This window comes from Lithobates pipiens, unplaced genomic scaffold (genome assembly GCF_037356315.1).
Source record: "Lithobates pipiens isolate NorthernLeopardFrog02 unplaced genomic scaffold, aLitPip1_a1.2 Scaffold_13, whole genome shotgun sequence".
Classification (NCBI taxonomy): Eukaryota; Metazoa; Chordata; class Amphibia; order Anura; family Ranidae; genus Lithobates; species Lithobates pipiens.
In genome coordinates, this window is record NW_027507718.1 from 430,790,731 (window position 1) to 430,800,078 (window position 9,348).

The 9,348-nt window shown below is 43.3% G+C and overlaps 1 long non-coding RNA gene across 1 annotated transcript; it reads left to right on the forward strand.

The window, feature by feature from the left end:
- Positions 1–4,807: 4,807 nt before the first annotated feature.
- Positions 4,808–5,870, forward strand: LOC143976170 (uncharacterized). Its single transcript, XR_013272537.1, has 3 exons — positions 4,808–4,971; positions 5,070–5,211; positions 5,515–5,870. It is a non-coding gene; the product is annotated as an uncharacterized LOC143976170 (long non-coding RNA).
- The last annotated feature ends 3,478 nt before the right edge of the window (positions 5,871–9,348 follow it).

Here is a 9,348-nt window from a genome sequence, read left to right on the forward strand (position 1 = left end):
AAATGTAGTAAATGAAATGTAGGCTACTTAGTAAAAGAAGCAGGGGAAACGTATGCCGCATATACACGGTCAGACTTTCCGACGGAAATGTTGGATGTGAGCTTGTTTTCGGAAAGTCAGAACGTGTGTATGCTCCATCGAACATTTGCTGTCAGCCTTTCCGCCAACAAATGTTTGATAGCAGGTTCTCAAATTTTCCACCAACAAAACTTTATAGTCGGAAAGTCCAATCGTGTATACACAAGTCCGTCGCACAAAAGTTCACGCATGCATCGGAATCAAGCAGAAGGAGCCTCACTGGCTATTGAGCTTCCTTTTTCTCGGCTCGTTGTACGTCTTGTGCTTCACCGCGTTCCCACATTCGTAATTGTTGGCCAACATTTGTGTGACCATGTGTATGCAAGACAAGTTTGAGCCAACAACTTTCGAACAAAAATCCACGGTTTTGTTGGCAGCAAGTCCGATCATGTGTATGCGACCTTATTTGAATAGGTGTCATTATTTGAAAACGATTAGTCAAAAATCAATTGTTTTAATAGGATGGGGGGAGGGTGGAATGGAAGGAACGTGTGGAAGAGGGTGAAGGCCTGCTTTAAGGGATACTGTTACAGTCTATGCTGCTCCAAACCCAGTGGCCCATTTGTTACTTGTATTAGGTTGCCTACATTTCTTACATTATTTGACTGAGTGCTGCTGGAAACTGATTGCTTTCTATTATCAAACTGAAATACTTAGAAGTAATTAATGCAATAATGTTGACTGAAGTTCATGTTTATTGTCTTTATTTTGCACGATTAAAAATTGTTTGCAAAAATGTATGACTCAACATAGTGTCAAAGGGTTGAAGTTTTTACAAGGTCAGGGCAGGTTTAGAGGACACAAATCAATCAGTGGTCCATTTATTCATTGCAGTATATTTCTTCTTTGTTTAACCTTTTGTAATACACTATTTGCTATTTGTTTACTTATTGCTATGTCTATGCACCTTGAGCCATTGGGATGTATATACAGATATTTGCAGTAAACATTTCCCACTCAGTCAGGTGTGTCAGTGTGTGTGGAGATGTTTGCAGAGTTGGGGGCACAGTAACAGGGGACCCAATGCACTTGAGTTCCTATATCTTCCGTGTCCAATGTGAAGGGGGTTCCCCTGTCCCATGTAGAATTTTTAAATTCATTTAAATTAAATGAATTTTATGAAAGTAACAGGAAGAGAAAACAAAGGTGGATAAACACACTAATGTCCATCAGGTGGACAAGGACACTTTGCGGAATTATAGCAGGGGGATTTCACTGCTGTAGTATTATAGAAAGGGACTTGCTCATCCCACTGGGCCCCCAACTATAATTAAAATGCCACTTATACTGTAGGTAGTCTGACTCTTTATTGGGGAAAATCTTCCAGTATGCAGATTTTCCTTTATGCCTTAGTGGATAGTAGATTCTCCAGAGGAATATATGGGGAATGTAGACTGTAGATGGAAAACATGAAGTTTATATCACATCAAACCTCTCTAAGGCCGCGTACACACGGGCGGACTGTTCGCCCAACTTAGTTTGTCAAACAATCCGACAAACAGTCCGCTCAAAATTTGCATGAGCGGACTTGACCACACACGATGAACGAACAGTCCGCTGAAAGCGTGCGCAATGACGTGAACGGCACGTACGACGGGACTCGAAAAACGACGTCCTATACACTGCAATGCAACCTTCGCCGTGTAAATTCTTTCTGAGCATGCGCGAGACTTAGTTTGTCGAACAAGCCTACACACGAGCGGACTGAAACTTGGTTTGAGCGGACTGTCTTACGGGAATTCCGAAAAACTTTGTTCGTCAGACTGTCCGCTGAAACTGTCCGCTGAAGCCCACACACGAACGGACTGTCCGCTGAAACACTGTTCAGCGGACAAAGTTGGGCGAACAGTCCGCCCGTGTGTACGCGGCCTAAGGCAAAAAGTAAGGTCAAATCTCCAAAAAGGGTTATATGGATAAAAATCTCAGTGCCTTACAAATTCACTTTTAAAATATCAACCCAACAAATAAATTCAGGCCCAAAGAGGTATCTTTTTTATCTTCTAGATTGCTGGGGATACTGAGGTGGGCAGGTTGGAGCTCGGCCACATTCCCCCCATTCCATTAATCGATTGCACAATTTCCATCACAATGCTAGAGAGAACAAACAAGAATTTTATAGTTTGTGTGATGGAGCAGTAAGAAGTGGAGCAATCTCTAAAGAAACAAGGGAATGTATTAGAACAAAACATCCAAGAGTTCTGACTCTATACTCGCTCCCTAAAATTCACAGAAATACCACTAATCCACCAGGGAGACCAATTATTTCTGGCAATGGCTCAATCTCTGAAAGTGCAAGTCAGTTGATAGACAAGCGTCTAGGACCCCATGTTGTTAGCCTGGTCTTGTATATAAAAAGTATACATTGCATTTTTTACAAATAGTTGAACATTTTATTATTTAGGGAGTGTGTACTTAGTTACAATTGATTTGGAATCATTGTATAACAGTATTCCCCATACAAAAGGCTTGGAAGTGATTGGACATGTATTATCCTAGCACAACTCAACCGTATGGAAGTTCAATGAGTTCATTATAGCAATGTTGAGATATATTTTGTACCACAAAGGCTCCCACTACCTCCAGGTGCAGGGTGTAGCTATGGGCACGAGTTGCGCCCCTTCATATGCCAACCTGTACCTGGGGGAGTGGGAGCGGGAGTTTTTCTCAGAGGAAGGTTTTGCGATGTACACTAGCCAGATAATGATCTGGCATAGATACATAGACAATATATTCCTTGTATGGGCTTGACCCTTGCCCCAACTGATACAGTGTTTGGAGTTGATGAAAAGAAACAACTTTAATCTATTTTTCACCATGAATTTCGATTTACATGAGGTAAATTTCCTGGATATCACCATAAACAAAAAAAGATAAAGGCCAATTAACAACCAAACTCTACAGAAAAGACACTGCAGGGAATACAATTTTTCACTCCAATAGTTTCCATCCAACTTCTCTTAAATCAATACCTTATAGCCAGTATCTTCGTATAAAAGAGAATTGTTCAAGTAAATTAGATTTCCAAAAAGAGACAGATAGGCTAACAGAGAGACTAAAAAACAACTATAGACAATACAACTAGACTCATTCTTAAGTTCTCGGATGAACACGTGGACGTGTAGAATTGTTACAAAACATTGGACAATACTAACAAATGTTTCCAATATCAGGAAATGTATTACTCCCAATCACTCAATAACATATAGAAGGGTGACGTCAATCAAAGATCGACTAATCCAAAATGATTATAGGGGGAGCAAGAGGGATGATCCATGCCGCAATTTGGGTACATTCCCTTGCGGCAATTGTTCCTATTGTCCCTACATTAAGAAACAAAGAGAGTTTAAATTGCCTAATTGAGAAATGCTTAGACCCAAGAACTTTGTAAATTGTAATACAAGGGGAGTTGTTTATTTGATTTAATGTGAATGTGGTTCCTTTTATGCAGGGAAGACTAAACAGCATTGGTGAGAAAGAGTGTCCAAACATGTGCAAAGTATACAGGTGGGAATTTTACATTTACCTGTAGGATGACACATGGCATGGACACATAATTAAAAAATGCCACAGGTGAAGTTTGCAGCATTAGACAGAATACAATACCACAAAGAGGAGGAGATTGGAACAAAAAATGTTGCAGCTCAAAATGTGTAGGATTAATTGCTTAAAAGCAACCATTCCTCTGCGTTAATGAAAAAGAGAGTTTGAGACCCTTCTTGGAGTGCTTTAGCTCAGGCAAAATGGATTAGACAACTAAGGGTCAATGAGGTCCTTGGATCTGTAAAGAATGACTCTAACCATAGGGGGATGCGGACCATTTTTTGCTTATGTATTTTCCCTCTGCTCCAATGGCAGTCCCAAATATTCTCCTCTGTCCCGATCAATTCCCCCTGATATTACATAGATGGGGTAGATTTGATCTGGATCAGAGGATTAATGAGAGGTTAAACCCTTTTTACCTTTTTTACTTGTTAACAACTCTGTCTATCATCGGCTGATAACCTAAGGCCCCTTTCACACGGGCGGATAGAATGGTGCTTTTAGCTGCGGATTTTCTAGTTTTCCACCGCAGCCAAAGGCACACAATGCTTTCCTATGGCCCTGTTCACACACAGCGTTTAACTGCGATTTCGTTACGTGCGGTTCGGTGCGAATAGAAAAAATAGAATTGTATGCGTCCAGGTGCGATGTAGCGCAGCTATAAGCACATAACCGCAGGTAATCGCAGTCTTTTGTGTCAATTGCGGCCAGCAGCGTGAAAGAAGAAAAAAAACACCCGGAAGCACATCCTATACAGCAGGTGTACCTGGGAAATGACACAGGAAGTTGAGAGGGATGAAAGGGGAGAAGACAGCATGGCGGCAAGAGACATCTCACACGAGGCCATCATCGCACTGGTGCATGCCCGACCAGAGTTATGGGACTCAGAATGCCCAGGATATGCAGACCGAGTGCTGAAGAGAGCAAAGTGGGAGGAAGTCTACAAATATGTCACACCGAACTGGGACGAGATGTCTGCAACTGAACAGGATAACCGAGGTGAGTGCAAGGTTTGTTGTGTCTATGCAGCAGGGTACACATGCATCCTAGTAAAGATTTTACCCCCTAATGACCAGGCCATTTTATAGCAATACAGCACTGACAATGCTGCAAATTCCACAAAATTAGACATGCTATCTGCCAATAGAACTTAACCAAAAAGTGCATTCTATGTTTTTTATATATTGCAGGAAAGGAGGTTTACACACGTTGGAGGTCCCTGCGTGACCGTTACAAAAAAGAAGTCAACGAAGAGAAGGCTGCGGAGAGAAGCGGAGCACCCTCAACTCGTCGCAGGCCTAACCCCCATGCAGAGGCTTTGTCTTTTTTGAGGCGCACCACTGAGATGCGCACGTAAGTATATCCATTTATTTTACTTAGCGATTTGTGACCAGTAAAGGCATATTCATGTTCACTTTTTTTTTAAACGTGTAATCTTTATTGTTACCTAGAACTGTGTCAAGTGTCCCTGTGAGAGCAAGCGCAAGGCGCGAAAGTTCGTCGCCATCACCATCAGGAGACGCTGACACCAGTCAAGAAACCACAGAGACAGTGTCATCCCAAGAATATCATCCATCCACTCAAGAACCTGCGGTATGTATTTTAAAAATGTCACAATTTCTGTCCACAAAAAAACGTATTACTTACATTTTGAAAAGGCAGCTGGTGTTGGCACAAATGTTGGAGAAACAACAACAGCTTATTTTTGGGCAAGGTGTGACTTGTTCTTCTGGCTTTGGAGGTCTTCAGTGAGATCAGGTTTTTGCAGCAAAACAAGTACCTGTGTGTGATCTATTCTAAACAGGTGCTGCAATATTTGTACAAGCCATCATATGCTGTTCACTAAAGTGTGACCTCAGTATCAGATGCATAATCTATATATTATAACTATTGCAGGCAAATCCAGATAGGAGAGTCCGGTCTACTTCTACCACCCGTCGAACACGTACTCAACAAGAGACACCTTTTGAAGAATATTTCAACCGTATCATTGAAGAAATGAGAAAACAATCACAAAACCAGGCAAAAGATGATGAATTCCTCAACATCTCAGACCCAGATGTTATGTTCTTGAGAATGTTGCTTTGTGTAATCAGGGATATTCCTGCAGATAAGCGCACTGAGGTCAGGGGTGATATACATGCCTATTTAACGTATATTGTGTCCGCTTGCAAAGAGCAACGCCCATATCCTAAATTTCAGCCATGGGCTATGGGTTTTAATTCACCTAGTGGCTCTTTCAGTAGACCAATGCCCAGTCAGTAGTGCCATGACACAACATCTGCCATTAACCCTTATGCAGGACCCCCACCACTGTATACATCTTACCCGTCTAATCCTGGTTACCAAAGGATGCATGTGCAGCCACACCCAGTGTCTTCACCCTCATCTTCCCATTCAGGATCACCGGTAGATGTTGGCAGTGAACCAAGCCATTCTTCCCTGCGTAACCCTAATTATCCAATATATGAAAACTTATAGTATTCCTATGGCAGTGATATGACGGTTGTATTTTTCTTGTTGTGTAATGTTACTTAATGTTTTACCTACACTACTTAATGTTTTACCTACACTACTTAATGTTTTACCTACACGAACTAATGTTTACAACCAACCCCAGATTCCTCCATGTACACTGAACTGTACGCACAGAAGAATCTCCCACTGTCCCAAGCTTATACATGTTGCTACTTGGCCCCACTTGCTCTCACAATACCTGAACTTTCTGATTGGGTGCTAGCATTGTTTAGGTTGAGAGACTTGGCCCAGTGGGAGATTACCCCATCTACACAGTGGAGTGTACATGGAGACATCTTTTGCACTTTCTCCATCTAGCCAAATATTTCAGAACTGTTTACAGCACTCAGTGCCCATCTTTGGCCCCTTTCACACGGGGCGGATCAGTAATGATCTGCCCCGTGATGATCCGCTCGCTCAGCGGGATTGCTCCGTTGTCCCCGCTGAGCCGGCTGCGGACAGGGCGGTCTCCGCACACTGTGCAGGGACCGCCCTGTCAGCTCTCCACTCTCCTCTATGGTGATCGGACGAGCACGGACCGTCTGTCCGTGTCCATCCGATCCGCTCTGCAGACGGATAGAATAGGATTTTACTCCGTCTGCAGAATCGGACTGTTGCGGAGGCGGACGATATCGGGTGCCACCGCAATTGTCCGATTCTGTAGACGGAGGGAAATCCAATTTTTCTAGCCGTCTGCAGAGCGGATTGGATGAACACGGACAGATGGTCCGTGCTCTTCCGATCCCCATAGAAGAGAACAGAGAGCTCACAGGGCACAGTGTGCCGGGACAGCCCTGTCTGCCACCGGCTCAGTGGGGACAATGGACAATGGAACAATCCCTGCCGACCGAGCGGATCATCACGGGACGGATCATTACTGATCTGCCCTGTGTGAAAGAGGCCTTACAGCACTTCAGGAATACTGTAACTTTTTTTTTTTTTTTTTTAGGGGGGTAGTGGGGGATATTTTGTGGACTCGTTATCTGTTGCACTTGAAATTCAATACTTGAAACTAAAAGGAGATTTTATATATATATATATATATTCCAAAGGAATTAAAAAACATTTTTCTATACTTGCAAGCATTCAATGTTTTTGTAAGGTTTTTCTATTTTTTATACACCCTGTGCATTGCAAAAGATAGAAATAAAAACAATTTAAATTGTTGAAAATTGTTGACTACTTTATTTAAGGCAAACGTGAAAACTGACACAAAAACTTGAAAACTGTGATGAAAAAACTTTGACATGTAAGGTCCATGCAACACCGGTTAAACATTTACACATAGTCCAATTGCCATGGCAGCTGTCCATCTTCACTCAAAAAGTAATCAGTGAAATGTTCACGGACTTGTAGGGCCTGATTACTTGGACGAGTGCCAGTAACATGACCTATGGGTTCCTCAGAAACAGGGGTTTCGGTGGCCACGATCTCCTTACCCCTCAAAAAATTGTGGAGAACACAACATGCTAGAACCACATTGACGGCATGATCAACTTCTAGATGCATGGCTGTCATCAAAACACGCCATTTGGCAGTGCAAATGCCAAATGCGCACTCAACCATTCTTCTAGCTCTGCTGAGTCGATAGTTAAAAATTCGCCTCCTGGCAGTGAGACCATGCCTGGTATAGGGCCTTAGCAGGTGAGTAGATAAGGCAAATGCCTCATCTCCCAGCACTACAAATGGAAGATCTGGTCCAGTAGTACCAGGGAGAGGCCTTGACTGTGGCACCTGAAATTCGCCATATTGAAACCGCCGCCCCATTACGGAATTTCTGAAAATTCTAGAATCTCCAGAACTCCCATACGCTCCAACATCCACAGCGATGAACTTCATATTTGCATCGCTGAGTCCCAGAAGCACAATAGAAAAGTATTTCTTATAGTTGAAAAAGCGGGAACCGGATTTTGGAGGCTTGATGAGCCGGATGTGTTTCCCATCTAATGCCCCAATGCAGTTTGGGAAGTTGGTCTTCTCCCAAAATTCCTCCGCTATTTCCTCCCACAGACTGGATGTTGGCTCCGGCATGACTGATGTTCTCAGTTCTTCCCAGATAACATGACAGGTATCATGCACAATGGTGGATACGGTGGAAATTCCCATCAGAAATTGATGATGGAGGGAGGTGAAACTGGCACCAGTGGCAAGGTATCTGCAATACAAAATTGATAACAATTCAGAAAATATAAAATATAGTAAAATAAAAAAAAAAAAAAAAAAAAAAATCAATATACATATGGAGTTCTACATGGTAACAAATAAACATCAGCATCTATATAAGCTGATGACTTTTAACACATTGCAGCCCAAAGATAAAACATCCCTCGGCTCTGGTAGTAGGTGCTGGCATCCAAACAGGAAGCCTGGTGGTGGGTTGGTCTAGTACAAAATATTATTTGGTGGTACCTTGCTTGTTAATGCAAAATTCTGCCTTTGTGTTCAGAGCTCACCTACATAATAAGAAACTACTGAAATTTGATGACGTTTCCTATTTGCAAAAAATAAAACTGACTGTGCAAGGCACGATAGATAGTTTTCAAGGATAAAAAATAATGGTAATGGTAGTAATGTGCGAAAAATCGCTGTTGTGATATAGATTAGGTCATAGATTCATCTATATATATATATATATATATATATATATATATACCGTATATACTCGAGTATAAGCCGAGATTTTCAGCCTCTTTTTTGAGGCTGAAAGTGCCCCCCTCGGCTTATACTCGAGTCACCGCTGTCTGACTGCCCGAACAGCGTGTCGAGCAGACAGACAGCGGCCATTCTACCTTTCAAAAGCCGCGCCTCCGGCTCCGCCTCCGCCTGTGATAGGCGGAACACTCAATTTCCCAGCAGTCAGTGTTCCGCCTATCACGGACATCGGCTCATCCTCGTACTACGGACGAGGATGAGACGATGTCTGTGATAGGCGGAACACAGACTGCTGGGAAATTGAGTGTTCCGCCTATCACAGGCGGAGGCGGGAGGCGCGGCTTTTGAACAGGGGAATGGCCGCCAGGGCGCCGACGAAGAGCGGCGATCCTGGCATGGGACGACACGGAGGCTCGGGACGGGACGACACGGAGGCTCGGGACGGGACGACACGGAGGCTCGGGACGGGACGACACGGAGGCTCGGGACGGGACCGGACGGAGGCTTGGGACACAGGTAGGCTGGACACACAAGGCTGCACGGACACACACACACACACAC